We start from the raw sequence: 8,528 nt of genomic DNA, 5'->3' as shown, positions 1-8,528 counted from the left end.
CTCAGTTCTAGAAACAATGTTACAGGCACTCTAATATATATTTGTTGCAAAGAAAAAAACTCTTTCCACTGGATCTGACACATACTGAATATTCAGCGTAACAGAATGGGAGGGTTTTTACAATTTAATGCCTTTAAAATGAGATCACAATATATTTCTGACATTGTGCTTTAATCCGGATTTTCTATTTTATAGTTTAGTTCATTCTTAATGCAGAAACTGTTGTCCTGGGATTCAGAAATTTAAAAATTCTGCACTGAATCCTGTCCAATTTAGTCATCTTGCCTTAGGCAGTGAGTAAAACTTGCCTCCATCTTTGATAGTAATAGTAATTACTTCTATAGAAATGTGAAACATGTAATGGATGATATAAGATAAGAGGTGAAATTGTTTATTTATTAGACTGTTGTTTTGGGGAGGGGGAAACGTACCTGTAAGACTATCAGCTAGCATTCTCACCATACTCATATCGTGGACTTTTCTTCTAGCATAAACCAGCAAAGAAGAACCCAATAAACATTGCTTAGAGAGCATTTGTTTATTTTCCTTTTGCAGTCCCAGCGCTGGTGTTCCTTTTATTTCCTCTGAAAACTTGAATTCTGTAGAATGTGATGGATGTCTTCCAGCTGGACATTTTTAGGCCTAATAAATAGCATGTAAAAGAACTGGCAAACTGTACCCTGGACCTTGTCCATCACAGACTCTAGAGAAACAGACTGAAAGGAAGATGAAGACACCAGATAATTTGTGTTCTGTATCCGTAGTCTCTGGATGCCTGGGAGTTCAGAAAGTGTAAGAAGGTGGTCAAAAATTGTCAAACAAACAAACAAACAAAAAAACCCCAACAAACTGCTTTCGCTCTTCCTCTTTGGTTCCCAGCTCACCTTCGTATATATGCGAATAAGCAGACAGTCTGGGATAAAATAATAACCCAGCATTCATAGTTTAGTTTAACTTTCAGTTGGCTATAAAGGGAATCTTTTTATGTTAGTACACATGATGGTCTGATGACTTTTCTTCCAAAGGGTAAGTACTGCCTGTACTTAAAAAAAGAAAGAAAGAAAAAAAAAAAGTGCACTAACAGTGGTCTAATCCATCTCTCTGCTGCAAGGCTTGACCAGATACACCTAGGCCTCTTCTGACAGAGAAAAGGTCTTTAAAGGAAATAAAGGAGTACATCATACTACTTTTTCTCTTCCACACCTGTCCAGGCCTAAATAGCAAAGCCAAGATCCAGAAACTCTGCACCTGCTAGTTTCTGATGAGATTACTATGCTATGTGTTTTCTTCAAAGTAAAAAATTTAGTTAAGTTCTATTTATTTTTTCTTAAAGTCATAAAGGGAGGAGGGTTGCTTGTTTGTTGTTTTTATCTTCTTTTCCAAAACACTGAAAAATTTTTTTTGAAAAAAAAAAATAACGTGGTAGAAAACCTTTCAATTTTCAAGAACAAACAAAACTCTAGAAAATTTGAAGCATTTTTTTCACTGAAGTCATTTTAACTCAGAAGCCATTTTTTTCCATGATCTTGATGAAAAGAAAATGATCTGATCTCTAGATCAATAAAGTTGAAAACAGCAACAGTAGTCATCATCCTGGATATATGTTGTTTTCTGATGTGCTTTCAGGTCTGAGCAGTTCTGCATGCTGTAAATATTAGCCTGCCTTACACTCTGGCTTCAACCTCACATCAAGCAACTGCAAAAATATAGGGGTTATTTAAATGCAGCAAGGCTCAGAAATAACAATTTTTTATAAATGCCAATGTGTCAAAACACTGAAGGAAAATACTGAAGTGTACCAGTGTGTTTCCAGTTTGTCTGTTGCTGAATGCTTTTTCTATTGAATAATTGTGTCTTCTAGGGTCTAAAGGAAAGGTTCATTGTATGTAATGTATTGCTGTCATGCCACAAGGCATTAAAAAAAGAGATTGAAATTTTCTTGAGGAACCAAATCACTTCATTTCAAAGACAAATTAGATTGATGTATCTTACCATTCTCTATAGATTTCTTCATAAGCACATTACTTGCTGAAGTGGTACCAGACATTTTATATATTATAGCAATTTGCGTATGTTCATTAAGCTGTCCTTTATAAGGCTTACTGACAGGGGCATTTGCTGAATTTTTTTTGTGAACTGCATTGTGTCTTTACACAGAGCAATCTGTTAAACCATGCCTTTGTCCTCAAGTTTGTCAGTATCGGTAAGCGAAGCAGATGTTAATAACTGTGGGAAGGTTTGGGGGTTTCTTTTGGTGTTTGCCGAATATGGGATAACTGTGGAGGGCGTGATGTGTTTGTAAAAGTGACAGCCAGTGTTGTTAAAGACAGAGGAAGAGTGCTACCATTAAAAACTTTTCCATGGCCTCTTTTAACAGTTCCATGAGCTTTTTGGAATACTCTTACAGGTGGTCGCTTCTAAAACAGAAGCTGCTGATGTTAGGCACAGCAAATCTGTGCATATATTTACATAAAACTGTCTTTATCTTCTATTGCAAAGTTTGTGTCATACAGCTATCTCAGTCATGCAATAATTTGTAATGTTTCTCTATAAATATCTTATAAGCAATCCTCAGGTTAATAATCCTTTCAGACGTGTCTTTGAGCAATATTGTTTCCGACATTATCACGTCGGTAGAATTTTACACCCAGTTCACGTTTTGAAAGTTATCTTTGCAACAGAAATTTTGCTGGATTTGACAATTTTAAAATAAAGATTAGCCCCTGGAATCTGCTAGTCATCACTGAAGATGCTTGCAGCAGGGGAATTGCATACATCTAGGTGGTTAATATGGTTCAGTTGACAAGTGGTAACTCCTCTTAAGCTGTGGTATGAGTGCTTGTGGTTAGCTGTTGAGATCTTGCAGGAAAGGTATAATCATGCAGCCATAAAAGAGCGTAAGAGATGAGAGGGATGAGTAAGTTGGGAAAGTGCAGAGGATGAATATGTGTGGAAAAAGAATTGTTACAAGAATAGCTGATGGAGAAGGAAAAGCAGAAAAATGGGAGAGAGTACTGTAGAAAATAAAGGGTAAGCTTTGGCCACTCTCTGATCTTGCAGTTGTTTCTTATTGTCATTACTTAGTAAATAGCTCCTGCTGCTTTTAGAGGTGATATATGGCTGATTTTCACATTAACTTTAATGGCATTCTCTTTGTGATTTCTGTATTCCTTATTGTGGAAATTTCTTGGGGAACAGGGGATGCAAAGGGCAGAGATACAGTGGTGGTGTTCATACCTCTGTGGTGGAATCTGAACTTCTGAGTCTGGCTTGTCTGCAGTTGACATCAACAGCAGGAATGGCAGCACAGTATATAGAATGAATAATCCTGAAAATTGTTGTGTTTATACAGATTGCCTGAAACTATGTAGAGAAGACCAGTCAGGGATTTCTGTAGTTGTTGTTCTTACACACGAAAGTAGTCAGCAGATACAAATCAACAAACTGTTGCTTTTGTAAGAAGAATTGGCAAAATCTCTCATGCAGTTGCTGGATCAAAATTTCTGCTGCTTCTGCTTCTCAGAGAGAGCTTTATCTTTCTGTCTGGTTATCTTACAAAAAAATGAGCAGTGAAATAATTATCCAAGCTGATATTTACATTTTGTCTCTCTGCTTGAAAATTAGCAGCTCACTGAAAGGAACAGAGGGAGCCTAGGGCTCCTTTGGTGGGTCTTTGGAGAAGAAGTGCCTGCTCTTCAGCTGGAGCACATAGGTGCTCCCAGCCAGGTGACTGTTGATGCATAGTGCATGTAGGCTGTTTTATAACTGACTCATCTAACTCTGCTGGGATGATTCAGTTTTCCTACACCAGAAATCATGCTGTGGGTATCAGTGATGCAGCTGTGGGCAAAAGCTCAGGGAAAATTGTGGGGAAGGAAAGGAAGCAAGACATTTTCCAATATGGGCTCTTTTTTTTTTTTTTAAAGAGCTGTAGCTATCTGACAGCACTGTGTGAAACAGTATTTCCTGCTGCAGGTTTCAAAGATACTTATGGCTTAGAAATACTCTGTATAGCATCTACGCATAATGGTCAGAAGTTGATGTGGTTCTCTCAGAAGTCATTGTACAGGTCATGGAACAGACCAAGTGCATTCGGACACATGAACTATTTTTTCTTCTTTGTTCCTCCTTTATGTCTTCCAATGTTTTGCTGAGCCTCTTGCTTTTTTTTCCAATGCATTTTCCTCCTCTTTTTTTTTTTACGTTCTTAACCACATTAGACTCATCAAATATATTATTTCCTGTGTCACTATGTCAGAATCGCCAGGAAAATTTATAGACTCTAGGACTAATTGTGATTAGGTGTTGAATATATGCTTACAGAAAATGCACCTAGAATTTTACATCTGTAGCAGGACTGTCATGTTCAGCATTTTTTTGGATAATGAAGCGGTAATGCACGTAATGATGTCCTTGATTTTTCATGTGGTTCCCTTATTTGTGCCACTGTTTTGCTGCAAATTAGAGGCAGAATATTGCTTAGACATACATAGGGGGTTTTGCAGTTTCCTATACATTTTTATTTTTTGCTATGCCACTGGCAGTTTTGCATATTGAATATGTTGGCTTTGTTCCTTCATTATAGATGGTTGTAGCAAAATTGCTATTCAGAATTATGATGTGTTTTCAGAAGCAGTTTTGTGCTAATTTTGAACTCCTATGTGGAAGTTGCCTAAGAAACTGTACAATATTATATGTATCTTAGATCTAATATCCTGTAAATTATCATACCAGTTCATCATTTTTATCACCCACAACATGTCTCGTGTGATGCACAGCTGTGGAAGAACTAGCTTGTAAACGCATTTCCAAATAGTAATTTTGCACAGTGATTTTTTTTTCCTTTCCTTTTCTTTTATGTGCTTAAGCCATTTACTTTTAGTGACTTTTAAAAAAATATATTATCTCCTTTGCAGATCTTGGACTCTGAACCTGAAGCAATTCTTGGTTATATGTTTCTCAAAACTTGGAAAATATCTGCAATAAATAGGTATGTGTATTAGATAAATTCATATTTTGTGTTAGATGATTTGGAGTGTGTGTAAGTTTTGCTGGCAGCTTAATGTTGAACTTCTTAAAGCTTTTGATAAATCTCAGCTGCCATGAATGGGACAGTATGATAGATCTTTGTGGGCTGAATTCTCAATAGCACATGTGGTATTTGTATGGCAGAAATTGGGTAGTGTGTGATGCTCACCATTACTCAGAGAGAAATGTGTAGCCAAACCGACAAATTTAACTTCAGACTGAACAAAAAGATGAGTCTCCATGAGCAAGTAACAAGTTTTGAAAGTAAAGTCTTTGAATTGGATGAAGAAATAGCTCTACTCTTGATGCTCCTGTATTTAAGGCTATGTTTTAATCCACTTTTCCTCAGAGTTTCATTTGATTTTTCTTTGCAACTGCTAAAGGGAGTGAAGGTATGAATGTGAGTAAATACTGGAAGAAAAGGACCATAAAGGGTGAAAACTTGGGCACACCAAAGTTCCTGGAAACTTTCTCAAGTATTTCAGTGAAGCTGACATCTCACTTGGAACATTTTCAGAAAATATGCAGCCACTTTCAGAAATACGTTCTTGCATATAACACAGAAATTTTTAGGTGATTTGTTTTTTAAAAGTTGGGTCACACCTTATCAAATGCTTGAAATGCTGCTGAGCTACTAGCAATGGGGAAAGGGAAACAAGAAAAGATTTAGAAGGTTTTATTCTTTCTGAAGAATTTACAGCACTAGATAATCTTTGCATTTTCACTCTAAAGAGGAGCAGGTTACTCATATGGATGGATGTGATGACCGAACTTAATTTGATCTGTGTGAGAAACTCAGAAGAGATTTATAGTGGTGGAGACTGAAATGTTCCTACACAATAAAATCTAGGGCCAGTTCTTGGCAGAGGGGACACCTACAGAAAGAAAGGATTTGGCAGTAAGTTGGTCGCTTTGTGAGAATTAGAATGCAAGGTATTTCTATAGTGTATTTCATCTGTAGGTCCCAAGATGTTTAACAGAAACTGGAGGAGGACCATTGTCTTCATTTTATGTACGGAGTCAGATACTTGCCTGGATCACTTCATGTATGACAATACTACTAATGAGTGTCCAGGCCTGTGTCCATTAGACGATCCTATGTCTAATGGTGCTTTCAGGCTGTTTGCAGATCTCAGAAGTGTTTCTGATTGTGTTTACTTCATTTTTATCAAATCTGATGATGTGCCTTTACTTGTCTCCTTTTCATCTATTCCCCCTTTTTGATGTGTTTCTTCTATCTCATTTGATCTATTTTGTTTTCTCTTTTGCTCCTTTATTTTGCCTTCCCGTGTCTTTTGTTTTTTCTTCCTCTTTTTTAGTTCATTTTGAGTCTCTGGAGGTTGGCAGCAGGGGGATCTTCTACAAGGAGGAGCTTCAGAAAAAAAACGTAGCAGAATGAGCTTTCCTTTTTACCACCTCTCTGGAGACCCTTCTGTAAAAGGAAACTTGCTGTCATTCCTGTAAATTTTCTTTTGTGGCCGGCTCTGCTAGACATCCCCTTTTTGCCCTGTGAACATCTGTGTTGCAGCTTATGTCTGAACCCAACTGGAGAATAAATGTATGAATCTGCTTCTTATTTTGAGCAGGAAACTGTTGCTATTAGTAGGGCAGGTGGCCTTGGTTCACTTGTGACTACGCATTCCCGGTCTGGGAGGGAAACAACCGTCTGTCCTCTCCTCTGCCTCCATCCGTACCTTTTTCCATGGGGAGGCATGTTTCCCTGCTTTCCTCAGGGCACTTCCCAATGCCTGTCAGTAGTCTGCAGTAGTTTTCTCCATGAAATTTTCCCAAGATGTCATGCAGTAGGAGAAGATCAGCAAGCACTGTATGACTTTTATGGCATGGTTTACTTTCCGTTGCTCCTGGGAATTTCTGCCTGCATGCACACCGTCAGTCATCCAAGCACCACCCAATGACACCACCCTTCTGCATAAGGAGGAAATCTTTAAGCTCTGAAGTATTCAGACTGCAGCTCAGAGGATGCTGGGGGGGAGGTAGCTTCCTTCTTTGGAAATTCCAGAGACCCCAGGAAAAGACAGCAACGTACCTGTACAATTTTTGAACACAACACAAAACAAACAGCTCATTGAGCGTGAATTGTGAACTTAACCTCAAACAGACACTCAAGCAGACTTGCCTGAAGCAAGCTTTTGCTTGGGGGAAGGGGGGAGGGGCAAGAAGAAGAAAGCAGCAGTGCTGTCCTGTTTGCAAAAGTGCTATCCTGCTTGAGCATGCTCAGCAACATTTGAAAAGCATGATGATGAGCTGCAATCTTTGTGGCATATGTGAGCCTCAGAGAGAAAAGCTAAATCTGTTGTGTCAAGCTGGCTTTGGCTTATGCTGGCAGAGTTTTTGTGACGAGCCCGGAAGGTGTGGAAACTTTTGTGAAAAATCAGGTATGACGGTAGGGAATGACTGTATCTCTGTGGCAGGAGGAAGCTGGGGGATATGAGGTAAGTCTAAATTGGCAGCCATCAGTTCAGGAAAGAGCATGGCTGATTTAGCAAAAGGATGCACCAATTCTGCAACTTCCCTCAGATGTTTGGATTGGAAGGGCTCAGAAATAGCAAATCTCCCCAGCTGATGTTAGCTGAAATGGCTACTGGACAACTTTATTTTCTTTCCCTTTTAATAAATGAGCTCTCTTTGGCTGGAAGTTAAGTGAGTTCTGGAGTTCTCCACACCCAGTTAGAAGTTGTTGGCTCCTTTCTCTCCAAAACTAAATGTCGAGGCAGTCCCAATGCATTGCAGACATCTCTGTGCATGCGAATCCTGTATAGGCTGTGCTCTCTCTTGCTCATTCATGTATGTATTTGTTACTGAGGGAAGGATTGGTCTGGCTGATTGTGTGACTGGGAGTGCTAATCAACTAAAAACTCTAAACAAAAAATCTGGTCCTCTTTAAATGTTGGCGGACAACTATCTGTCTTCCATCTGCAGCAGCCTATGTGAAACAGCAGAAGACCTGCAAAGTCTGTGTTCTGAAACCTTGGAGAAATAACTGGCATGTTCCAATTTATTTCCTAACTAATCTGAAACACTAAATGCAGAAACTGGTGTCAAATTGTGACAAACAGGCAGAAGCTGTGAAGTTTATCCATAAGGCTTGTGCCTCGTCCGTTCGTATGGCAAAACATCGAAGCCCCTCTCCCATGCCACGTCTGGGCATGCAAATGCAGCTGGCTGGAAAGTGCTTGGAGCTGCTGCTCGGCAGTACCCAGGCACAGGGCACAGAGCAAGGGGAGAGGCCGGGGCCCTTCGGCACTGCTGCGCGGGCACTGCTCTCGCATAATGGGTCAGCGCTCACCGAGCGGGGAGGCAGAGGCCCCTAGCTGTACCTAACCTCCCGTGGTGCTGAAGTTGTCCCCTCCAGGTGCCTAACCCTCTGGCTGGGTCACCCATGCCACGACAAGGTGCTGCCTGGCCCCACGCAGCAGCAGGGAAGGCGGCCGAGCATCCTGCAGGTGCCACTCGCAAGGCTCCTCTGGAGGTACTGGCTG

This window comes from Apteryx rowi, unplaced genomic scaffold (assembly GCF_003343035.1).
Source record: "Apteryx rowi isolate R43461 unplaced genomic scaffold, aptRow1 scaffold_698, whole genome shotgun sequence".
Lineage (NCBI taxonomy): Eukaryota > Metazoa > Chordata > Aves > Apterygiformes > Apterygidae > Apteryx > Apteryx rowi.
This window is presented reverse-complemented; position numbering follows the sequence as displayed.